Source organism: Ixodes scapularis, unplaced genomic scaffold, assembly GCF_016920785.2.
Source record: "Ixodes scapularis isolate PalLabHiFi unplaced genomic scaffold, ASM1692078v2 PGA_scaffold0__279_contigs__length_252992795, whole genome shotgun sequence".
In the NCBI taxonomy this organism is placed as follows: domain Eukaryota; kingdom Metazoa; phylum Arthropoda; class Arachnida; order Ixodida; family Ixodidae; genus Ixodes; species Ixodes scapularis.
Genome location: NW_024609835.1, coordinates 57,090,339 through 57,117,156, shown reverse-complemented (window position 1 = coordinate 57,117,156; position 26,818 = coordinate 57,090,339). Strand labels below are relative to the sequence as shown.

At 43.0% G+C, this 26,818-nt stretch overlaps 1 pseudogene; it reads left to right on the top strand.

The window, feature by feature from the left end:
• Positions 1-865: 865 nt before the first annotated feature.
• LOC120844263 lies at positions 866-1,934 on the top strand (annotated as a pseudogene).
• Positions 1,935-26,818: the final 24,884 nt, after the last annotated feature.

Sequence of the window (26,818 nt, the reverse complement as noted above, 5' to 3'; positions counted from 1 at the left end):
TGCTTGTCCCTGAAAAAAGAAGAGCAGTATAAGTAGTACATGAAAATTTCCAATTCTCTTTCTAAAAAGCAAGCACCATTCGTGAAAAAGGTCACAGTTTTGCCAAAGTGTAAGTACCTGCAGATATGTATACTATGAATGGTTTAGTGTTTTCATGAACGTCTAAGTTCACACAAGCTGCAAGGTGTGTCACGTTGCAAGTCGGTAGTGCCAGGGTGATTTAAGGAAGTTGTCAACTTCAATGAAATTTCTTTAAAGGACCAGGACACACAAATTAGACAAGTTATATTAGTTGTTATATGAAACCACCGTAGGTTATTGGACATACACAAAACATTTCAAACTAGGGCTCTAATAATTACAAAAATAATTTTTGGCGTTAGCGGTTTGCATCCGATGACCAGGCAGCCTTTACACAACTCGGGCGTAGTTTACTTATTCATGAATGAATGGTTAAAGATGCTCTCATCCAGCTTATTGCATATGCCTTTCAAAGGGCTCTAGGAAGTGCAGTTTCTTGAAAAGCAGTGGCCACACTTTCTTGATTTCCAGTGGAGGCATAGAGTTCACAGACAGTCTATAAGTTTAGGAAAACACTGGGCCATTTCAGCTGCTTGGTTGTGAACGTCCTGCTCCTAACAAGGCTTTAATGCTTCGCTTTGGAGGTAAGCTTTAGCTTCTTATATTCGCTCAGCCGGCGTGTAACTTGGTAATACTCAACGTATCTATACTCTGTCTTCAGACTCTGTCCTTCAGGTGGGTTAACATTCATAGTCAAAGCTTCGCCAAGGGACTTTTTCAGCCCTCGCTTAGTGTTTTTAATTCTGGCTAGGATTTTGTGGCTTAATCCTTCCGAAGTTGGGGCATGATTCAGGTCGTTCATCTGTGGGTCACTAAGCTGTCCGTGAATCTTCACAATGTGGTCAGCCACACATGTGACCCCTCGAGTTGATGGTTTCTGTTTAGCTTTTTCTATTGAGGTCACCACCGTCCTCACGAGTTCGTGAATCTAACCAAGACCATTGGAGTCCGGGTGCCAACAGCCACCAGGGTCCTCAGGACGTTGTGGCTCCTGGAAAATCGGGAATCATACCGTGGCGTCGCTGACAGGTTTGGTGTTCACAAGAGCACCCTCCACTTCGTGGTCTCGTAGGTCGTATTTGTATGGGCACGGTGTGCACCTTCTGTGATACAGCGGCGCACGCAGCTTGGCCAGGTGGCCAGCCACTTCGAACGCAGGTAGAGGCTCCCGGGCGTTGTGGGTGCCGTGGACGGCTGCCATGTGTCCATCAAGGCTCCCAAAGAAGAGCAGTCTGTCTTCTACAACAGGAAGGAGTTCCACTCCATCGTGCTGTAAGGCTGCTGTGACATCAGCATGGTGTTCAGACGCGTGCATGCGGGGTCCCAGGCCGGGTGAACGATGCACGCATCCTCACCAATTCTGGCTCGGATGACATTCTTAGCGCCCTTCCCGAGGACTTCCACATCCTCGGCGTCCCTGCTTATTACTGAAGGTCAACCTGATGCGTCCTTACAAGGGCAATGGTCATCTGACGAGGAGACAGTCATTTCAATACAACATTTGGTGCCTCGCGATCAGTGGTAGAGCGGGCCTCCGCCGAATCGAAAGGAAAGTTTCGACGTCTCGGAGACCTGGACATGGACAACTTCAAGATAGTTTTTTTCTTTGTGATGGCGACGTGCTTTCACTACGTCATTCTCACATCTGCGCACCCCTTTGTCCTTCGCACAGAGGAACTAGAGGATCCACGCCTGGTGCGTGGAGAACCACACGTGACAAGAGCGCCTTCCGCCGCAAAAGCTAAACGCGACGCAATTGCTAGCTTGCTGCACCCTGCGCGCACCTGAAGGGTGATGTTGCCATGTTACATGTCACTGTATGTATTCAGCTGCTCGGTTCACAACGTTTAGCAAAATCAAATTGATAAAATGGGTCAATGTTAAGGCAATTGACTAGAAGCAATTTTTTGTTGCTTGAGTATGCTTTTTTGGAGAGTTTTACCAATTTCCCAACCTCGCGTTTTTTCCTCTGTCTTTTAGGCCCACATTACGATTTATTACAGCTATATATTCACATCGTTATTCCACAAGTTTTTCTGCAAAATGTTTGGGAATAATTAAAATAATGACACCAAAAATACAAAGACAAAATTTAAACAAAAATTGACACAAATGAACTGGTGGCTTGCAACCTGTGCCGATCACTATTATAGTTCCTAAATATAGGTTGTCCGCAATTAAATTTAAAAAAAATTAACAATGTTTTTACACGCAGGCAATGTACTTCTCCTCATTTTTAGTAACTATTGCTGAATCGTCTATCTTGAGCATATCCTTGGACTCTACTTTTGAAACTGAGTCACTCAGAACCTCCAACATTAAAATAGTATTCTAATGCCTGGAATGAGACGAACACAAGTGATACGGCTCTGCACAGAAAGATTCAAATAATGGTATTTATTAAGATTAAAACCCTTTAAAGTTGACTAAGACTTGTCACAATATAAATAAACCAGAGGACCGTGGCCACATCTGAAGAACAGAGAAACATGAACGTAGTGGCATATGGGATCTGAAAAGCATTAATGCAAGCGCAAATGTATAGCCAGGGCTCTGGTACAGCTTAGAAATTGCACTTGTACAAAAGCCAACACAAAAGCCAAACTGTACTTCATTACACTAGAATGCACTGGTATCCCAAGCTAGGCTACAACCTACATAATATTCTTTAACATAGATTTCAGAAAAAAATCTAATCGATGACATAAAGGACCTTTCTACAAAGCTGCCTTTCGATGGTGCATTTAGTGTACCAATATTTAATTAGGTAAAGCTTCAAAAGCAGCATTATAAACAAGAAAATGCTGTGATATTGTCTTGCACACTTCTGAACTAAATCAAGCTTTCAATATTCTCTAAAAAAGGGATCCCACCCACTTTTAGAAATGACAATATGTGGCTTTCGAGATGCACAAGGGCACTATTATTATTAAGGATATAGACAATTCAGTGTTCAGAATGACAATTTGCAGCTGTCAAGATGCACTACAAAACTTCGGGCTCCACTCGGCCTGACTGTAAGTACTGTGTAAATGACTAGATAAAAGAAGCCCCAACTTTAATGAATCTTTAGAGTTAAGAATGAGTACCATGCTTCAAGACTGTAGCAGCTGTATTCTGAAAAGCTAGTAACCTGAGGTTTTCAGAAGCTTTTTCTCTACGCTGACTTGTAGGCGTATAAAAAAAAAATAAAGCTAAAGGTGAAATAAATAGGTATTCTACTTCGTCCTTTTATGGCTCAAATCTGATTCACATGCTGCATGCGTTTCAGAAATCCACAAATTGTTTTCATGCTTTGATAAAAATGGGTTCAAAGTCGGACGTCCAAAAAGAATGGCGCAGGAAAGAGAAGGAACGGGAAAGAATTAGCGTAGCATTGTGAAATGTGTTTGGTCTAAGCAAACCAACTCTGGGGCACATCTCTTTAAAGTCGCACAGACAATTGCGAACTTCAAGGGATCTCACCCACATTTGGTTTGCATGTTCTCGACACAAACCTAGCACAACTCACTTAGCTTCACTAAAAGTTTACTGCTACATCTCCTTTCTGCAGCGTTCTCGTCGGACATCTTCCTTTAATCTATTTATATCGAAGCAGGCACAGCACAACACAAATTTGTAAACTGCATTTGGGCCAAACTAGAGTCACAAAATGCAGGCTCCACTCGGCCTAGCTGACTGTAAGTACTGTGTAAATGACTGGATGAAAGGCCCAGCTTTAAATTAAAGAATATTTTCAGTAGGAAAGAGTATCATGTTCTAAAATGATAGCAACTGTATTGTAAAAAGCTAGTAACTTGATGTTTTCAGAAGTTTTTTTTTGTCATGTGGACATAGAAAAAAAAAGCTAAAGGTGAACTAACTAGGTATTTCACCCCGTCCTGTCATGGCTCTAATCTAACCCACATGCCGCAAGAATTTCAGAAATCCACAAAATGCTTTCGTGCTTTGATGAAAATACATTCAAAGTCTGACTTCCAACAAGAATGGCGCAGTAAAGAGAAGGAGCGGGAAAAGATTAGCATAGCATTGTGAAATATGTTTTGGTCTAAGCGAACCTACTCTGGATTACATCTCTTTGAAGTCACATAAACAGTGGACCTTTTTCCAGTAAGCTGCGCATGCGTACACCCCCGCTCTCGCCATTTTTGCAGGACACTGGGACGCGGTGCCCTGCGAAAATGGCGACAGCAACATTGTCAGCATCTATCTTCGCGCGTATTGAGTCTTTTGGCGCTTTTTGTTTTGGTATCGGTAGTATGGGGAGGGGGGGGGGGGGATAGAAAAGCACTGAAAACCGATACAACGGCACGATGCCAATGTGTTTTGACGGGCGGAGGCATAGTGGGATGCTTTTCATTTGTAGTTCGCAGACAACTTCCCAGACGGCGCTCCTTACTCGAAAAAAGGTTTATTGCGAACTTCAAGAGATCTCACCCACAGTTGGTTTGCATGTTCTCGACACGAACCCAAGCACATCTATTAGCTTCACTAAAACTTTACTCCTACTTCTCATTTCTGCAGCGTTCTCGTCGGAAATCCTACTTTATTTAGTACATCAAAGCAGGCACAGCACAACACCAACTTGTTGACTGCATGTGGGTAAAATTAGAGTCGCAAAAGGTGAAGTGCAACTGGTCAGACCGCTGAACGAGGCGGTTCAGCAGCCAGAGCTTTGCACGCTGCAAGTTAAGTTGCTGCTTGTATCGTCGAGCCTGTCTTTCCCTCATGTCCATTCTTTCCATTTTATTATGGAAACGGTATGAACACTGGAATAGTTTACCATGTCTGAGAAATGTTGCCTACTGGAAAAATGTTACAGGTAGGCGTGAGCTGGTTAAATTACGAAAGAGGGTTTTGGATACCCCATATCAAAAGTATTCCGTAAACCAAATCACAAAAATGTATGCATAAATGTTCCCGTTGTTAGAGGAAGATGGGAGGGCAGTGGCAAACTGTATAATGGCTGCTTAGCGCGAAAAAATGCCAAGTTCGCGTCTATGCTACCCTCCAAAGTAAAACAGCTATAAAAAATTAAATTAAGGTAAGTTATATTTACTTCATTTAAATTAGTTTTATTTTATTTTGATTACATTATTTTTATTTAAATCACTGTACCTAGAAAACAGTTATTGTTTTTCAATATATGTTTTTTCTTTTAAACAGGGCAGATTAATTAATCAATCTGTCCAATGACTGAAAACAAAAGGCGGAAGAAAGAAATACGGTAAATTGAAACTTTTAAGGTACAGTTTAACACACAGCTTTTTCCGGATGTAAAATTCGTCATACAAGAACAAACGCAGCTTGATTTTCTAGTTAATGGAAAAGCTTTATTTGCATTTTCTTTCGCGTCTTGATCTGGTTGCAAGAGGACATTACTTCTTTTCATTTCTTCCGTATTCTGGTCTGCTTGCAATGGGACATTATTCAACTGACGAACGAAATCGATGGTACAGAAAAGCTCAACACCGTGATTTGCTCAGAAAAGCACCGCTTTAGGTTCGTGCTCAGCCTGCCATAAATCTTTCTTGCTTTATCATTCTTTGACTTAGACACAAATATAATGCACATAGAAAGCGTCAAATGACAGGCAAACGCTAAATGATGAGTATTTTGGGGAATTACTTATGCGGGAAAGGATTGATATAAATCATAATAGTAAAACGGGTGTAATTTAAATCACGATTTATATCTTCTTGATTTTATTCTCCTACCCTTCAAGTTTAGGAAAACGGGTTAACTGTATAATCGGTGAAAGGTTAAGAGCTCATGGCGAGGAAAAGGAAGGCTGGGCAGGAGTAAGCAGATGAATATTGCTTGAGAGGAGAGTAGGATCATCCCCCTCTATCCACCATTCCACCTGCTTCTTCCTCCCCAGCCTTCCATTCCCTCGTCCTGAACTCTTAACCTGCCAACGACTATAGATCCCAACAGCACACCGGCGTCTCTTTTCCTTGCTCTTCATTAGATGAAACATTCCTCAACATTTTAATCAAAATCCAGTTACATCTTCACTGAAAACCAGAAAGTGGTGGTCCACAGCTTACTGAAGATGCGTCGTCCTGCCGATGTTAACTGGAGACAGGAAGTGGCCGTAATCCCTCGTAGCAAGAACGCCTCAGCGGCCGCTTTATCTGCCCTCCTAATGAGGTGCGTTGAATGACGTGTTCTCAGCATCCGCCGCTTGTCACTGAATGGGCCGAGTTGCCGTCTTGCAGTGCAAGGCTAGCGTAGTCTAGAGGTGTGCTGGTGGTCTTCCAAGGCGAGAACTTACGCTGCTTTGTGATTATGATCCACCGAAGAACACTGCTGAAAGGCAAGCTGGGCTCTTTTCCAGCGCTCGTAAGGGCCCTTGTAATATTTCTTGACCATCAACGGAAAAAAAAAAAAGCTTCCGTAAAGTTTTTGTTTTGGCTGGTTTGTTCTCACGCGGCTTCCAGTGGTAATTGACAGCGTGGCGGCCTCTTTTATGAGTGGCAATCCTGTTTTGACCCGAAGTCTTTTTCTGGCTTCTTGTGTGGTCGGACGGGTAGGTGGAAGTATCCGTTTTTCAACTTGATGCCAATTAGAAGCGTATAAGTGCAGCCGAAGTTTGCAAGACCTTGACCGTGCACCTTCATTCACAAAAATCACGTTATTTTACTGGGCGGCCTTTCGATGACTTCTGTTTCCGACAGCCAGTATTGATATTTGTTGTTCTTGATTTAATTATTTTAGGTGATGTTAAATCGATGTGCCGCTGCAGTGCTGTCAAAATCCTGGTAGCATGGAAGCTGGGTTCTTTTCAGACGGTTCGTACCGTACGGGATCTGCCAAGGTATGTAGATGCGACGGAAATACTTCAAGCTTGTTTATTGATTAGTTCCTTATTGCACCGCAGCTGGGAGCCAAAGCTCGCGCTTTGTACTCGGAGATGAATCACCACTGGGTGGCACACGGTAAAGGTCAGCAGTTGGACCGGACGCTTCGAATTGCAGCTGCAAATCGGTTATGCCAGTTCGCGCATTTCAAGGCAGACTGACTCGCCCTATACCGATTTCGTTCTTATTTGACGAACATAGTGTTTGCAATGATCACCTAGCATTTTTGTTTCTCTACTCCTGAACGAAGAGCACGGACACTCGTTGCCAGAAGTAATATACAAATAAAAACACGCTCAAAACTGTCAGTTCATAGATTTTCTCACATAAAGAGCAAAACGCTGATAGGGAGCGCGGAAGGTTATGAACGGTGGGTTCTTCTAAAAAAATGTCTTCTTATGAATAACAGAATTCTTGAGAATTGTTAAAGGATACCTCTGAGCAAGGTGTATATTTTCACAGTGCACTGCCGCTTTCAATTTCGGATGTCAAGCACATCTGGGCTTTCCTCTTTCGGAAAGGCCCATGGGCTCGGCGCGGGCACGAAACGCTCATCGCCCGACAACACTTGTGGCGCGGAACACATCGGAGCAAACAAGATTATATGGGGTATTCACAGGGCGCCATATTTGAGAACGCTGTTTAGGGCGCACTGTACCAGCCGCCATTGCCCCGTACTATTCCTGTACCTGTACTTTTTGGCATACATTTTGCACCGTCATATACGTTCTCGGCAAAGCTTGCCGAGAAGAAGAAATGCGATGATGCCAAATGTATGCCGCAGAAGGTACGGGCATCGAGCATGGTCGGCAGTATTGGTGGCTGATGTGGCGTCAATATAAGGCATGTATACGCACAGATTGATTTAGTCTTGCTTTATTGCTCAGTTTTTAGGATATTTCTCCAAATCGGGTTGGCAAGAGCACGTCAGTCACTTTCCTTTCTGGCCGATGAAAAATTTCTAAACCAGTTCATTTTCCGCGGAAGGAACAACGTCAGAAACCTTCGGTTCCAATCGATCTTTCTTTGTTTCCCAGCCTCGTTTTGGACTTCCGCTCATTAGAGCGGCGAGGTACACTCAAAAGCGGGCCAAATAGTTCCAACGCCGACCCAGTATAACGTTATAACACATAACAGCGTAACCGGAGCTCGCGAAGGCGTGTTGGCCGTCAACGATCCCTGATGGTTGATGCCGTGATTCACAGCCACCGCTTAGGGGCCATCCTGGGCGGGAAACTGGCGATCGCGGTCAGTCCTTTGATCTGCACGGCGCTCATCGCAAAGCGGCCGAGATTAGACGGAGGCGCAATGTGCCGCCTGCTTCGGCAACTCTTTTGGTTGTCGCTGACCAGCTTACAGACCTACCGCGGCACGAGCGGCGACGGTGCCGGCGGCAACGCCGATTGCCCCGTCCTGTTATCCCGGCCGAGGGCCGTCCTCTTCGCCGAAGGCGGGAAAAGTCTCGCCCGCGCATCGCGTCCAGGTCGCCGCTCCGCTCCTTCCACTGTGGTCTTCTCCATCGACCACCTAGGACGCACGCTTGGGTGTAGAGATCCGCTTTGCAAGAAACCTCCGAGGTGTTCTCGGCCGTGGCGGTGGGACCTCGACGCGTCGCCCTTTTATCGGGGTGGTCTCCCTGCTTGTCGTGACGACCGCGGCGAGAAAAGGAACCGTTGATGTCTTTCTTTCTTGAAAAATGACCAAGGAGGTGGTCCCGGCCAGATGAGCCACGGCACTGTGTGGGCTCGTGGAAGGGCACTTGCGCGATTCGTTATGGCCTTTCAGTGCCTTTCCGTTCTGCTCCGGAATGGTGGGCTGCGAAATAGGCTTTTCGCTTTGGGCACGCTCGTGGACGCGGGTAAGTGGGGGAGAAGACGCCAAAAATGAGGCCTGAATGAAGGCCGACACATTGGTCGTTTTCAAATGGCCTTGGCGCGTTTGGGGGTCTCAGACGTCTTTTGATGCGCAATACAATACAAATTTTATTTCCAACACGTATAGATATACATGTTATGTGAATGGGTGGTCGGAGATGGAGTTGTAAGGATACAGTTTACCGGCGTTCCGGACCTCTGTTTAGAAGGGACTCTGGTATAAAGAAAATAGCTTAAAATATGAACAAAAAACTTGGCGCCTGCACGTGAACAATTAGAGAAACGTCATTGAGCTGTACAAGGAATACCTTGTACCATAGATTTTCTGTCGATCAAGTGACAGGTGCTGCAGAAGAGTAAGACAGAAGTCGAAAGCACAACGACACGTTGTGCTTTCGACTTTCATGAACGGGCAGCGACACGTTTATTGACGGGCAGCGGCTAAACGTACTAACCCCATAAAAAGAAAGTTCGTTGCATATCAGTTCGAGTCTCTTTTGTCCTCAGAGCATCCCCTCTTTAAACAAACTGTGACCACGCTTCATGATATTTTTTTGTAAATTTTAACGACTTAATATTTTGAAAATCAGATCCATCAAACAATTTAAGAATCCTACTCAAATTTATTTATTTCAAGATTGAAAAAAACTTGCGGAAACTGAAGAAAAAAAGGAAACATGTAAGGTTATTGTACTTTTTTCTTTCTTAGGCGAGATGTAGCCGGGAAATAAAACTTCGCTGGATTGCTACTTTAAAAATTGGCCGGCTTCCTCACTTGCCAGAACCAATGAATTTTTTTACGAGAAACCAAACTAATGACCAGTTGGCCAGGGACACTGCAAACCCTTCGCGGTAAGCGACTATTATAGTTTGAAAAACAAAGCGCTGAGGTCTCGATAGTGTAAGTCAACCCCCCCCCCCCCCCCTTCCCCCCCTTTCCCTTCCATTCCCCTCCACCACCAAAAACTAGTTCGCCCAGAATCTGAGTTGTCCATAATACATAATAACGAGACCAAAATGCATGTATCTACTATTTCGTCCCCGAAAATGTTGTCTACGTAGCGGGGTACTCATAGTAACGGGAACCGTATTATCCAGACAAGACTGTATCCCAATTGCGTTAGCGAGGAACAAAGGTGTGTACCGCGAACACGAATTGAAGCGCCGATTAAACCGCTAAGCTAGAAATGTATTTTCCTTCGTTGGCTTAAACACCTACCCTTACTGCCTGGCTTGATCCAGCGCATAACCATCAACGTCCTTGCTTTTCTCACTCACAGCTGGAGGCGGCGGCAACATCTAACGACCGATGCCGACCGTGGCATCGCTCGAAATAAACAAACCGTCCTTCCTAACGGGAGCTCGCTTCGACGAGCAACTCTTGCACTATTGCCGCAAATTACCGAAAGGAAAAACAAACGCACGATAAAAGAGTGTTCCGTAGATGGAAAAACATACACACACACACAACGAGCGGATGCGGTTTGGCTTTAATTTCGAAGGGTCAGGGAATGATGGCAACTCCTTGGACTCCGTAATGAGATGCGACGCCTGGGCGCCACGTGTATCGATACGTATGGGCAGACACCTGCGCTTGTTTTTCGCGTGTAGATTTTTTTATTTTTTTACTTGTTATTGAAGTGTTAGAAAAGCTATAGACCAGCGGAGGCTGGTTGATACTTACCCGAAAATTGGTAATAATACGCGAGTGCTGGTCTTCTCATGCTGGCGCGTGGGGGATCGTCACGATTTCGTGATTTTCTCGGGTTTGATCCCACGTTGTGCTTGAGCTTGTATTGTTTTTTCTCTCCACTCTTCTCCCGTCTGTTTTTTTTTTTTTCCTACTCTGCTTCCCCTTTCTTTTTCCGCGAAGTAAATCAGCACCGCTGCATGTTTACCTCTTCGTGTTTGTAATTGAAGAACTGTTTTACTATAGAGTAACAAAGAAATTTAGTTGTAGTTCATCAGGTCTTGGGCTCGCATGATGAATTTATTGGCAATTCCTTAGGCAAAAGCGTTCTGCAGCCATATTTTTTTCACAGATTGATTTTTGAGGAACTATTGGGTGACGTGAATGTGTTACGTCGTCTCGCATAAACAGCTGTACATTTTTGGGAGCATTGTAGCATTTCCAGTTAGTGCTATCTGACCTCCCACACACAGCTGATTTTTGCCTGCATCCAGTGACACTCCCTGCACCGAAGTTGTTTACATGCATGCGGCAAAAACATGAAGCTGTAAAAGTGAGTAGTAAAACCGTTTCGCTACGTAGACTCGTAAATTCCGCCTCGCCTGCTTTATTTTAAATGCACTCTTATAGGCAAGCGTTTCAGTTTCAGTCATTATTCAGCGGATTATAATGAAGACCTACAGCGTGGTGTCGGATTCTTCGTATTTCGCGCGATGCGTACGCGGTAGCGCAAGCAGACAGAAAAACAACTCTCGTTACAGGGTTGTAGAATGTAGCTTACGCTCGCTCCGCCTGCAAGAACCAGTCCCGCCCGCGCGATTCTCTGAAAGTGTTTATCTCCGTTCTTTCTTTCTCCTCCGACCGAGGCTTTACAAAAGGACCTCTGAAAGCAGATCACGTCCCAACTATGGCTGCATTCGCACCATTTGAACAAAACCTTAAAAACCTGGTGACTTCCTTTATCACCTTACTTATCCTGTCGTATTTCTGGTCCCCGCGGAACCTCTTTCTCCACTTCCTGCTGAGTCGACTTCGCTTTTTTTTTGTGTGTGTGTGTCTGAACGTGTCAGCTCTTCGTAGACGTCTTCACGTAGTAGCACCGCAAGTCAGGCGCGCATTGTGACTCAATGCTTTAAAATCTAAAGGATCTAACGCGGTATGGCGTTGTGGCCACATATACGCCCTACACGTCGACGCTTAATGGGTTATTCTTTCCTATTCTCAGTTCTGTTCCCCCACGCCGAAATAACAGAAAAGTTTTTTTTTTCTTTTTAATACGCAGAAGTGTGAGATTCAAAAAGTATTCAAAGTTACAATGTGTCCGATACCCTCAACCGCGAAGCCGATTTGAACGCGTCCGTTATGTGGCGGCCTGCTGGGTCGCGAGGGCGTCACATTTCACAATGCGCGTCTTTTGCGTACAAAGCGGCCGTGTCCCGTGCAAGCACGCGTCTCTAAAAACTGGAGGGAGGGCGCTACACTGTGCGTTCTCCCCACCTGTCTTTTCGGAGTGCTGTAAGGACGGAAGTCATTTCCATCGAGCTGCTATTGAGCCCCCCCTCCCTTCTTCGTATAAAAAAACGCTTTGGGGAGAGGCGCTGGGTAAAGGAAGGGAAAAAAAAGGAACCTGCTCGGAAAACCCACTTTTTACCACGTATATACGTTCGCAGTATATGGGCAAAGGATGACAAGAAAGAAAACAAAATCCCGTATAAAACATATAATAAATCGGCTCTTTCTATTTTTGCTTTTCCTTTGACTGTTTTAGGTGGCCATCTTTACTTGGGTCGTATACGGCGGTGGCTCCTCTGAGCCTTTTCGAGGAGGGAAAGATCGCTGAGCTCCTTTCGCCTGTTTTATGTTGGTCGCTCTCGGCGCGAGTGTTATCTCGGCGGTCGGCGGATTTCCACTTACTAAGTGCAAGTTTCCGAAGGCCAAACTGCTTACTTCCACCTGAACTTCCTCTACTAAAGACACTTCCTCCGATGTCCCATCTTCTCGGCTGAGATGGCTTCGGCGGGGAGCGGGATCCCGGAGCGCGGACTTTGCGCATGATAGATGACGTGCCGGAGAGCGCCTAGGCCCCTTCATCCGTCTCCTCAATCGCGACTCTTTTTCTTTTTTTGGTGCGGTCTTTCTTTGGTTTGGCTTGTTGGCAGGCGGCATCCTCCGCATCTTCTTCGTGCCCTTTCAGCTCTCGCGTATCCGTGCCCGGTTAAAGCAGCGTGTGCGCTTGATGCGTTGGTGCTCTCCACAAGCTTTGCATTTGAATCGGGGTTCCTGGCTGCGTGCGCATCCAGCTCGCTTCGGATTTCGTAATATAAAAAGAACGCGGAGGGAAAACGTTAAAGGTGGAGCGCATGCAATGAGAATATTATACGGCGTTGGGTGTTTTAGGCGAAACGATCTGTACGTTATTTTTGCCCGAGCCGATTTCGTTTGTTGTTCGCAATTCATGGTATAGAGGTTTGGCGCTCTGAAGCTTACTTTGGGCTTTCTTCGTTGCAGATATGGTAATGATAATCGGCAAAATTTAAGAAACTGTCTCCAACTACTGTACTGTTGGATTGCGAGATTCGGTATTTCTCGTAGACCACGGTGTTGGGCTTTTGGAGTGCTCTATGGGAGGCTAAAAGTGCTCACAATTTTAGAGTGCATTTTCGAAAATTATTGCGACCTTGACAAGGTGTCGAATCTGTTTCTCGGAGGATGGTCAGATTCTATGGATGCTACGTTCCTAATCCTAGTAGTTAATGCAAACTCACGAAACAAAATTAGTAAGAAAAAAAAATATATTCGTTTCGCCTCGTACTTTATGGGACATCGTTATTTTAGCTTACGCCACAAGCAGCGATAATAAAAGCGGGCCCGTTCGCGTCACCATGGACGACAAACGGTGGTTGGTAGGAAGATAAAAAAGAAAAAGCGAATGCGAGAGGGCAAGCTCTCGCTCCGGGCCGAAGAGTCTCTCTCCCCCGTGAAAAATCGGACTCATATCACGGGATTTGAGCCCGCAGCGCGGCCGCGGCGTCGTCTGCTCTGACCCCGAGCTTCATCCCACGCTGGGAAGTTCATTTTCCCGCGGGGACAACGGAGCTCCCGTGCAGCAACGAGCCGTCTCCAGCTGCGACGGCGCTTAGAGGTCTTCGCGGGACGTGGGGAGGAGACTTGGGCGGTGGCGAAATTGCGTCTCTTCCACGCCGGGCTGCTCGCCGACCGACTGGCCGCCGGCTGTATACTCCGCTTCACCTTACATGGACCGCACCGGACGCTACTAGCCATCTCCAGAACCGCCCAGACATCGTACAAAAAGGCACCGCTGCTGCAGGCACGATGACAACATTGTCCACGTACACAGCTCAAGCACGTTTGCTTCATAAAATGTTTCGAACATGTCTGGAGACAATTTTTTTGTATGACCATCGTGAAAAAAACGTTCATACAAGAAAGAAACACGCCTTGTATGAATGCAGTCTTTTTTTACAATGGATTAACAGTTTGACCACGGCTCTAAGCTGAGACTGTAGCCAGGGCAACAACCACGGGAGCAAGACACTTCAATTTTGAAACGTTCTGGCAGAACGAACACTTGTCGAGGGTCCACTGCATTCAATCCCGCAATATGAGCGTGCCACGTGACTACGCGTCGCTATGCGCTTCCCGAATGTCACGTGATACTCAGGCGGCACAGAATTGGCTTCGATGGCTCGTAGCTCCCGCTGCGGTCCATCCTCAAGCGCCACGGAGCACAGGGCTCGGCCATGGCAGGCTGCTGGCTGCACCGAAGGCGGAGGCTCTGTATGTATGCGCGCTGTCCCAGCGTTACCCGAGACAAACAGAAGCGTTTGTTCACGCGCGCCGGGTGCCCGTTCCCGCGCGTGCTCTCACCCATTGAAGCGGCGAGGGCCGAGCTCATGGATGCACGCACGTGCGATCCGAGGATTGATCCTGGTGGGGTTTCGGTCGGGGCTTTGCATACCCTCAGGTTCGAGCTTCGGTTTCGCTGCGTATGCCCGAAGCCGGATGTGGCTTCTGGGCATACCTGCTTGTGATGTGTTGAATAGCCCCTGCCGCTATCTTTGTATCGTTTGTGGCGCTTTGTTCCGAAGTGGCACGCTGCCTTTTCTCTTTTTTTTTCTGTTTTTGTTTGTTTTGTTATTATAAGAGCTTTATTGGAACATATGCGCGTTATTGTAGCGATTAATTGGATCATGCTATTCGTAAGCACAAACCGTGTGTTTCGTACAGTTTCAGGGCAATGTCGCTCGTAGTGTAGCTAATATTCTCGAGGCAGCTCGTTTATATTGAGGACGATCATATTGTGTACGAACCAGAGTCATCTTTATTTTGTATACGGTAAATTGCATAGCATCTTTTTTTTTTTGTAAAAGTGGGGCACATTTTTTTTAGCTACTATCCGAAATTACTAACGGAGTGACATTACACACCGGCTGATTAGATATTACTTTCATAGTAGTAGATAAGTTAGGAGATCATCGTCTAATTGTTTGTAATAATTTAATTTGCGAAACTTGTGGCCCAGATCTGCCTCACAGTTATTTTTGTTTGTTGTTGATTTGTTTATAGTAGCAAATTGGGCAATATTATTGGTACTACTGAAATATCTACGGTCTGTTGTCTTTCTCCGTGTCGAAGCATAAATTGGCGAAATTTACTCGCATATTTAAAAGTGTAGATAGCTTGCACTGGCGTCACTTGGTCACCATAATAGGGAAAAGGGCGCGAGAGCGTAACTTTTGCTGGGTTAATGCGAGCTTCTGGCCGCCAGAACGAAGGGCGGACATTGGGGGGAAAAGGCGCGTGAAAATGTAGCTTCCGCTACTTGAATGAAACGCTGCTGGCCACCAGAAAGAAGATGTCGAACTGGCGTCACGTGCAATCCATATCACCAAACGCTGTGGTTTGTCTCCTTTTTGCTGACCGAGGGACGGTTGCACCTGCTAGTCGATTATTTCTGTTTAACTTGGTTCATATTGAACTGCGAACCTCACTGGTAACGCGCGACACTTTTAAAACAAAATACCTCTTATCAGCGGATTTTCATGGAGTTCTGTAAAGTTCGGCTGTGACGAAAAACCGACACCGAAAAGCATTACGCCCATAGGAAATCATAAAAAGACTTCAGTCCTTCGGCAAGAATTGAACTCACCTCGTCGAGACTCAAGATTCTGAGACAGGTGCTTTGCCGATTGAGCGATCCAGGGTAAGATTTCGATGCACGCAAAAGCGATATCTTTCGCGCTATTTTACGACGTGTGTCAGGAATAGGAGCGATAATTTTGTAGGCGGTGCCCTTCAGACGCCCTTCTCTTCTTTCCTGAAAGGCTGTCACACATTGTGTGCTTACCAGTCTGTCAGCATGATCAAGCTTGTATATATATTATTTTTCTATATGGGACATCTCTTGATAAACCCTAACATAAGTTATATGCCGTACAAGAGCTACATGATAAGGTGGTCTGTTTTTGCTCGTAAAGAACGACACGATCACCGTTAGAGAGCAAGCCGCACAAGAACAAATCAAATCTGTGAGCCGTCTCATCTCGTTCGCTGCTAATGGGAAACTTCCAACAACATGTTTTTAACGGCATTATGATTCAGCCCTCGCTCCTCAGATCGGCATGGGTGGTCGATTGATTATTAAAATCACGTTGCTCATTCCGACAACTCTATCTAAATTCAAGGAAATGGATAGAGTTTTTTTTCCTTTTGTTTTGCTCAACTGTGTTATGACTGTGTTATGTGCAGCTGCACGTCAACTTGAGTTACTCTATCATAGCTGACTCGTCGGTAACACATCTTTGAAAGCAGCGCGTTTGAGTTGCGCAAGCTGTCTAGAGTTTATGGTTTGATCCCTGCTTTCATTGCCGTATAGACGTATAGTATGATAGGTGACGTTAATTTGTGTTCATCATCTTTTTACGGTCTTTTTAGTCATTGGCAAACAGTAACAAAACTGCCAAAAATAATGTGCTCCTAATGTATGTACTTGTAGTTTTCTTCTTTCTTTACTTTTTTTTTTACTGCATGAGGAAACACACAAACCAGGTCAGGTTTACTATAAAATCTGGGGTGGTAAAAGGGACGATAGTTTGTGATTTACATACATGAAAAATAAAGTGGAATTTATCCTCCATTAACAACACACCGCGTCATCCGGGAGTCCAGCCGCTCTTGCTGTTTGCTCAGGTGCTTCAAACATCAGCAATGAAGGTTGTCGACCGGGATCACGTGCCAAAAAACGGCACGGCGTACAGTGGTGCGATAAAACTAAAACTAGCGCTTGGTGCATGACGCAGAGTGTTATGGTTTGTTTGTGTGAACGTGCTTCGGAGAGCTTCGGATCGGAACAGTCCGATCTTGTGACCGTGATATTGACGTGGCGAGTCCTCTACGATTCTATTATAAGTTTTAAAAAATAAATCGAAATTTGTAGCGTTTATTGGTTTATTTTTCAAACAGTATACGGTTGTACTAGTTAACACTTTAACAAAAAGTTGTATCGAAAACGATCTAAAGGGGACACAAAAGTAACGTTGAAGAGCTCAGGAAGCAACGGTGTTTGACGGGTCATGAAATTTCAGAACTGCTGAAGCGTTATTTAATGAACGGGCGAGTTATTTCATTGCCAAATATACTTTATGGTCAAATTATGTAAAATTCATAGATGTTTAAAGCTGCTACACATGTTAAAAAAACAGTGGACAGAAATTGATTTTTTTCTTCCCTTTCTTTTACGGACATGTGACTTTATTTGATTTAGCACCAATATCTGACAAACCCAATAAAGTATTTTTTTAGTAATTCAATGCGCACAGTGACGCGAAATTTTTTTAAATGTAATTATTCGATAATGAAGCATGGGTTCATCGTACCCGTGTTCAGCAAATTGCTGTCTTTTTTTTTTTTCTTTCTTATTTTGACAATTCTGTAGTTTTTTGTTTTTAAGTAGAAGCTGGTTAACGCCACCGTTGAAATACGCACAGCCAGAATACAGCATTTAATGCGCTATCATGGCCGTGCGTAATCCAGCCGCGCATCCCAAAAATTCAAATACCGGGATACCGGGGTCGCGTGTATATATATATATATATCTTTTTTCTCCTCTGGCGTTTGATTTCCGGTCCGAAAAGGTCACTGGTGGCTTTTTATTAACTACTGATCGCCGTTCAAAGTCACTGGAACCTCGTAAACTTGATATTTACCCGCTTCTGGACTTGCTATCCTGGAAACAGTGCAATGGCTAGTTCCTTCACAATTATCGGTAAGATGGAGGGCGAAAAATAAAAATAAATGTTATTTAAAATTGTGATTTTACACCTGTTTTGCTATAATTTTCCACATAAAAAAATAATGTCAAAAATGTTTTATATTTACCGTTTGTTTATCATAGGATAATTTCTATCTGCATTTGTCTCCATTTAAAATAATCGTCAGGAAAGAAAGGTCTATATTCTTTTGTGCGTGGAGGAGTTCGCGATACACGCGGCTGCCAAGCGGAGGAAACGGGTTCAAAACCCGCTAAGCCCGGTTCTTTAATTTTTTTTTCTAAATCATGACCCCTCTGGAAAGTTTCAGCCACTTCTAGACTATCATCGCGTCTTCTGGTTCTGAACACTCCTGATAGTGGCTGCGTGTATAATAGCAGCACTAACACGCTGCTTCGGGGTGGTCCCCCATCCATCGCCGACAGAGGATGCAATGGTATACCTTCTCTCTTGTTTGCAGGGACGAGCTTCGCCTATTAAACGTTTATTTTCCGTTCTAAGTTTATTTTTCTTTTTATCCACAAGCAAAAAGCGGTGCTCTTCCGAGCAGATCGGAGCGTTAAGATTCTTCTTACTTTCCACTCCGTTTGTCAGTTACGTGATGTCAGTTACGCATGGCAGGGCTTACCTCAACAAAATGTTGTTTGTTAAACTTAAATTTACAGTCATTCTTCGACATCTTTTTTTTAGCAAGCTGACGGATCGGTCATTCAATATGCCATGTTTAAATTGTATCTACGGCTGGTCTCACTGTTTTCGAGCCAGTGATTTACATAATGTAAATATGATTTAAATCAAGTACCGTCGCTCTAATTCAACAAAGTTTGATTAAAATCAATTAAATCCAAATTATTTTTATCGTCATGTTGCTTTTGTGAGATACCTAAGAAAATTTTGATTTTGGAGCGGGCGACGTTGTACTGTCAAACGCACAAGTAAGCTCTTTGGGGGGAAAGAGATAACGGACAATGGAACTAGACACGCGATCTCGGTACCGATATTTTGTTTTGTGCTGTCCATTTCTCTCAGTCTTCGGATTTCAACGATGCCAGTTCTTTCCTGCTGCTTCAACGCCCACATGAGATCCCCCTGGCATTTCTTAATCCTGGAGAATGGAGCAATTTAGAAGGAACGCACAACACAAATCTCCAAATTCGGAGATTCGGGTTGTTCTGTTCTTTTGTTTCCCCACTCTCCAGGGGTAAAAAAGGTAAGTTCTAAACCAGCTCGCCTGCATCCTTGCACCAATTTCATCCCCGTGGGTTCGCCAAAATCTGGATCCTCACTTGTAGCTCTTTTTTTGCTTGATAATTTAATGGCCAACCTTGTAAGACGTATTAAATAAGAGTCGATTTTTGCTACACATATTCAGTCAGATTGTTTATGTATTAAAGTGATAAAATCGAGATTTCTTTTTTTTTTTTAGTTTTTTTCTCGCGTATCGTAATATACACGAAGATAAACAGGATGTTTTTCTTTTAAGATGCGTAAAAGTCGTGTCTAATTTTTTTTATGATTTTGTGCCAGAGCAGCATAAAAAATGCAGAAAATTGACTTTTCAGGTTGATCTGATTTCAGCTTTAAATATTCATTTATTTCGTGTTATACTTTATTCACAAATAGGTTTGTTGTCACTTGCCGAGGATTTACATAATGCTTATATTCCTACAAACTTAAAGAGTTAGAAAAAGGAAATAAATTAAGTTTTGTAGAATTTTGCATTATTAGAATAACGACATTATCAATATTTAGGACTTTCTGTTTTTGGTATTCACCGAAAAGAGCAGATTTACTATATAGAAAGAAGGGTGAAGATGTAGAAGTTTTTCTTACTGAATCGCGTTTCCATAAAATTAAAATAATTAAGGTATCGGGTAAATGTGTGAGCCGTGCCCGCTCTCTGAGAGCCTTTGTTCTTTTCAGCAGCAATATTTTTAGTTTTTTTTTGTTTTTTGTCAGAGATAAATATTTTATAAATGTATATATATATATGCTCTTCATATAATCTGCCTTAGGGCTGTTCTTGGGCAATGGAAGGATGCCAAAATGCGAGGTTATAGCGTCGAAATTAATGCCATGTTTATCAAACATAATGATAATAATAATAGTAATAATAACAATATTCCTTTATTTTAAGGGCCCCCAAACAGCTGTGTGCCTTTTTAGTGGTGCACTATGTCGAAATAATAAGACTTCACAAATAAAGATCGTACGTTGACGTATCAAACTCAAATGAAGACGTCAATGTACTTTCCAAATGTTCCTTTCATTCATTTATTAATACTGTCAGCCCACACGGGACTTTTACAGGGTGAAATAAAAATGCGTACTGAACACATACAGGTCGCTTGTACAAGATAAAAGTTTTCCCGTAACAACAGATACAATATATTATAATAAAAAACAAGGAAGAAGAACAAATATACATAAATTACACTCTAAATGTACATCACTCAAAGATCACGAAGAATTAAAGGAACATATCTCCAGAAGTTGATATGATACTAAGTGTAGTTAACTGTAAGAAACGTAATGAGTAGCACACAAAACAATCGTTTCAATATTCTTAAGAAATTAATTTAGTGACGCTGATGAAACAGTGGCATTCGGTAGTATGTTCCATTCGCTTGTGGCTCTAGAAAAAAAAAAAACTGAATTTAAAACAATCATTTCGTAGAGACTGTCTTGGTATGTACATGGTCTGGCTGTGCCTTGATGATTCATTGGAGCGAATTTCAAATTAGTCTGAATAATTTATTTTTACTTGATTATGAATAATGTGGAAAAACATTTTATGATGTAATATTTTGTTCTAGATTCAAAAGATGGGAGCTTCGCGAGTTCATATAGTTCAGTTGGACAATAAGCGCGGCTATATTTGTTAAATATGAATCTGGAGTCTTGTGGCTTAATATTGTCTAATTTAGCACAATTTGTCAAGGTTTCTGGGTCCCACACGATTTTTACATACTCAATAATAAGTCTTTTGATGGTCTTGAATGAAAGACCTTTTATTTCGGGTGTAGCACCATAGAGGTTTCGTCTGAGGCTCCATAGTGCTCTTTTAGCTTTGACGCACACATTGGCAGCGTTTCTATTTCATCGTAGGTCAGAGGAAAATGTCAAACCTAGATACTTATATTTCATGACTCTAGAAAGTTTTTGATTATCTATGCTATAGTCATAATTTAAAATATTTGTTTTTCTAGTTATTGTCATAAAAACATTTTTTTTCAAGTTTAGTGTCATATGCCACGTTTCACGCCAGTTATTTATTTTTTGTAAGTTATTATTTAACTCCACCTGATCTTCCGGTGTGTTTATCTTAATGTATTTCACGCAGTCGTCTGCGAAGAGTCGTATAGGTTCTGTAATATTATCGGGCAAATCGTTTATAAAAGTCAGAAATAAAAGGGTTTTGTGGTGTTGGTTTGCTCGGTTCCAAAATAAAATGTTTGTTTAGACCCAAAAACGTGAATGTTAAATCTACCTAGTTGGATTTCAATTTGTTAAAAACCAGTTGCAGATGGGTAATGGTATCAGTCTTGTGCAGAACAAAAGGATAAAACAATGAGCGTACACCACTAGACTTCTGTGGAAGATGTAAACATACACAGTTCAGTGAAGATGTACAATCGACTACACAATTCACAACCTTATGCAAGAACATGAACTCACGTACATTTATCTATAACACAAAGAATGTAAGCCAATCCGCCCACATATTCTCTCGTAGTCATAAAACACCTTGAACTGCAATAAACGATAATAAAACACATGTATACATTTTCTGTCGACACTCTCAATATTAGATGAGTTAGTCACTCCAATGCGGTTCCATACCGCTGAGGAAAACTCGTGGTGGCCTCCCACTAGAAAGAAAAATAACATTAAAAAACAATAGATCTTTAAATTTACTTGATATACACGTTATGACACATAAAACTCTTAGAGACGAGTTAAAAATATTTGTAACATGTTGATTAAAAAGTTCAGTGTCTAAGCATACAGCCAAATTCCTAATCAGAGACACGGCTAATAACATTAGTGTGCATAACAAAACAGTAAAACGTCACGTTTCCTGCTGAGAGAAATAACTTTTGTTTTCGACTCGTTCAACACGAGACCATTAGTCAAGCACCACAGAGAAATAGAGAATTCGTCATTATGAAGACGAACGCTGTCCTCTACAGTATGTTTTCAGTCGATACAGTTCTATATCGTCGGCAAATAACAATATTTTTGAGAATTTCACACGTGAAGTAAGGTCATTTACAGAAATTAAAAACAGAAGAGAAACAAGCTTGCTTCCTTGTGGGACGCCCGACGTAGCCATGAAAGGATTAGATAGGCAGTTACCAGGTAAAGGTACCAAGTTTTCGCGTTTAGACAAGTAGCTTTCAAGCTTACAACATCTATACATAACCCGTACATATTCAACTCGGCCAACAGAAGCTTGTGATCGAACTTATCGAAAGCCTTCGCCATGTAAAAGTAGAGCACGTCAGCCTGCTGCTGAACTATGGTACAATATCATTCAGAAAAGAACACAAATTCGTCTACACCAAATTATCTTTCAGAAATCCGCACTGTTCAGGCAGAATTATTTGCCGAAAATACTCGTATAGAGGGTTATTTAGCATAATTTCGAAAACTGTTGACGATGTGCAGAGCAGTGACACCGGTTGATAATTGTTCACTTTACTCCTGTCACCCGACTTAAATACTGGGATAACAAAGGAGCTCTTCCACATTGTCGGGAATTCACCCGATTCCAGAGACAAGTTAAAAATGTGATGCTAAACAGCACAAACCACTTCCGCACGGCCTTTCACTGTAATGCTCGAGATCCCAGCTATATCCACAGATAATTTTGGCTTTACCTTTCGAATAGCCTCTATGACTTCGCATTCAGTTATCGAACCGTGTGCAAGACGAAAAGTCGCCGCCTTCGATGTCTGGGCTTATCAAAGATAGGTCAACGGCAGAAAAACAAGAATAAAATGCTTGGCAAACACGTTTGCTACTAAAGTTGGTTCGGAGCAATAACCACTGTAATTTCGCAATGAGTCACATATGACATTGGAATTACAAGGTGACATCTTAGTCCTTTTTCGTGTAAAGACAAAGTTTGGTTGCAAAATTGCACTCCGGCCTAGAACCTGGCGCGCGAGATGCACTTTAACGACGATTGGAGCTATTTCAACTCGGCTTAATTGGACGCAGCCTGATCCAGAAGCTCAAGTTTTCACGGAATTTTCCTTCATGAAACCTTGTTCGCTTAGGTGTTGATGATTAAGTTCTTGTAGAATAAGATTGTTGTGTGCACGCGGCATGTTTTGGAAGCTGCAGTAGGTAAATCTCTATAGAGAAGGGCTACGTGTACGGCTGGTGTGTTAAATGCGGTTCTGAATATCAGGCTTTTTTTATCTTAAATCCGTGTCGATAGCATGTTCCGAAATAGAAAGGCGCGCAACTAGCCGAGTGACGAAAATTCGGAAAAGTACCCGTAAATGTGCCTCTTATAAAAAAAGAAAAGAAAAAAGAAAAGCGGAGTAGGAAATGGTTTTTATTTATAGCTTTTTTAATATCATAGACGTGCGCAATAGATATAAATGTGAATATTGATGTAGTGTAAATTTCGGTATATTTTTAGTTAGCTTTTCATAGTGACAAAAAAAAATGGCAGATTGTCCCAGCAAATATAAACGCCACAAATTGCCGAGTATATAAATTAAAATAGATCCCGAAAACCACCCGCCGATTCCGAAGAAAGACATCGAAAGCGAGGGACACTAGGTGTGTTAGAAGCTTATATGTCCAGTATGGTTAACCAATTTTTATAAGTTATCCCATGATGTTCTCAGAAGCACTTTGAGAACAGGGCATAATCGAAGCAGTTGTAGATCGGACAGAGGGCCCCGGTGCGATGACGGTTGATGAAGACGAACGTAACTGAAATTTATTCGCTGTAGAGATAATCAAGCATAAGCCGGCAAATATAGTGACTAAATGTGTTTTTTTTTTGCACCAGTTTATGATTACGTTGTTTTCAAATTTTATTGATCTTTGTAAGTCGGTAACTGTGGAATAAGTATCTTCAGAACATTATGACAAGTGACATCGTTATGAAGCATGGTGTAAGGCGCAAAAAACAACAGAAACAAGGAAGAAGACACACACATAGGTGCCGTGTTAGTGACGATAACATCCTTTTTGACACACAGCTGTGTACAACGTTTTCGAGCGTGCAAACCATTTCATTTGTTTTTACAGAAACCATGATAACTGCACCTTCCTGCCAAAGAATAACTTCTTTATTAGGGCGCTCGGCATAGGGATCCCGAGTAATGTTCGCCTATTATAACACTTCATTTATTTATTTTTTTTATTTACAGCGCCTACCGACAGCCAGAAGCCTAAAATGGTAGAGCACCAAGCCAGCTTACAAAGGTAAAAAACAACAAAGCAAATTTAGAAGTCAACCCGATGACAACATACTACATCAGATTGAAGACGTTTCTCTTGAACGCAATGACAAATCATTTAAAATGTCAATATGGCATGTGTTAAGATGACTAAAATAGTCCGTATACGAACTACCGGAGGCAAACAATGCTCGGGATTAACGGCAAATGTGCGGTTCTTGCGAAAATTCCTAAATGGAGCATTTAGAATGATGTGGGATACAATAGAAGTACAGTAGTAACACCCATGCAAGCACTGGAACAAAAACATGAGGTCGCATCTACCGCGTCTTGTTTTTAACTCGATCAACAACAACTGATCGAACACGTTCCCATACAAGTAGAGCTCGGGCAGAGTTTGTCTTGCGTGAAACGCTCGTGCAAACCGTTTTTGAACACGTTCTAACGCCGCTGCAGCAAGGGCACCAAAGTTGTTCCAGACAACTCACGCAAAGTCTAATTTAGGCAAAAATAAAGCTTCTGCACACTACAAAAAGACACGAAGGATCGCGGAATTAACACAGAACTAAGCAGAGTAACAATGTCCAACACTTTAAAATATGCTAGCAGGTTCACTCCAACATGACTGTTGAAGTTAAGTTTCTCATCCAGCATAACGCCAAGATCCCGCACACGGACACAGGTGTAATAAGAGCGTTGTCTAGAGGGTAGTCAAATATAACAGGCAGGGTTTTGCGTGATCGATATGAGTTGCGTGTTTCGAAGATTTAGGTCGATCTGATTATCTACGCACCGTGTGCACATACACTCTTAGAAAAAAGGGTCAGTATAGTCCTCCCTAAAGGGAGGAACGCTCTTGACACATATGTTCCTTCAGAAAGGGAGAAACTTTCGTCCCTTAAGCAGGGGAGCAAAAGTTCCTCCGTCGACTGCATCTCATTATGGCGGCCACAAATCTATCAAATCGAGCTCGATGAGTCTTAACGAGAACACTGAGTCTATTGTACGGAGCGAGAGGAGCAGCAAATAAAAACGTAACACGAGCTTTCCGCGAACTGTATTTATTTCCGAAGCCGGCTTCCCCCTGCAGGTAAAGAAACTTACATTTCGAAAGCATGCAGTCACTCAGTCTTCTCATCGTCAGCACTGCGATGTTCAACGGAGACAACCGGCACCCAGTTCGCGCACATTATGTCTTACCTTGGCTATTCCTCGAGCCACAATTCCTTCTTCAACCGTTTCGTCAACCGCACATCACGGAGGAGTGAAAATCATTCGCCCGCAAAACCAAAAGCCGCTCTCAAAAAAAAGCAAATCCGAAGCAACCTTTTGGCTTATCTCAGCACGGTAACACGAAACTATATATAGCGTAGCCGCGTAGCGTAAAAGGATGTTAGATCGCTTGCCACCAGATGGCAGGGTCAAGCAGAGTAATCGGAAGTAGCTAGGCTAGGTGGCGCTAGGTACCGCTCAATTCATGTTTTTACAAAAAAATCTTTTCATTTTCTAACGCCACAAATGCGTTTCCTTTTCTTCGGGCATCTCTACCACATGTAGTCACGTTACGTACACTACAAGCATCAGGTGAACATATATCAAGCGCATACACAGGCATCGCAGTTACAAACATCAATACAACAGCACACTGCCCCGATCACTACTCCTAGCCCTGCGTTTCCGTCTTTTATACTGGTCGTTTTGAAAGTACGGAATTTTTCGGTGACTCCCTAAGCAATAAAAAAATATTCCGAACATGTTCATTTTTTTCCAGCAATGTCATACATCTGAGACTATTTTTAATGGTTTAGGGGATGAATCTCTTATTAAAGAGAAAACACTCGATCATGCCGTAATTATTTGAAAGCCAATAAATCGGGTCGCTCCAATATGGTTCCAAGCCATGAGTTTGTTTTCCCGCACGGCCCTTCGTAGCCAGTATTTATATTGTAGTGTTTGTTTTTCTATTTGTGCTGTTCGCGCACGGCTGTAATTGCCGTCTTGAATTAATCTTTGTAGAGCGGATATTCACTCAGCTGGAAGTGATGCTTCACGGGCAGAGAAATCGCTTTTCCATCAACTTGAATGCAGTCAAAGCCGCGACTTGCGGCAACTGTTAAGTATACGGAGCTACGCCGCTGCGAGCTCGAAAACTTCTAGCGCTCATCCCAGCGCGCCACTTGGAGGGCAGTTTCTACAGGAACCGTAATATAAACAGTAAAATAAAGGACAGCGTTTTTTTTTTTCGATTTTACCTGTTTCTTTTTTTTTATGCTAAACTTCCATTGTAAATATGCGTACTTTCCGTCATACTTTCGTACTGGTCAGCTTTTTCCCCAGAGCGTAATCTCTCTCGGGGACCGACAGTCACATTGGCCACTGTATGATAGGAGCTTACCGTTCAGACCAGCGTTCCAACATGACTATCCACACGTCGATAGACTGCACCTAAAGCCTCAAGTGGTTTTAAACTCTTTAATGTAAAGCGGAATGTCATACTGCGACACTCCGCCCCCTCCGATCACGGCCCGACTGGCGACATCAATGCCCGACAGTTTACGTCATCACATCTTGTTGTTACACCACTGATACGCAA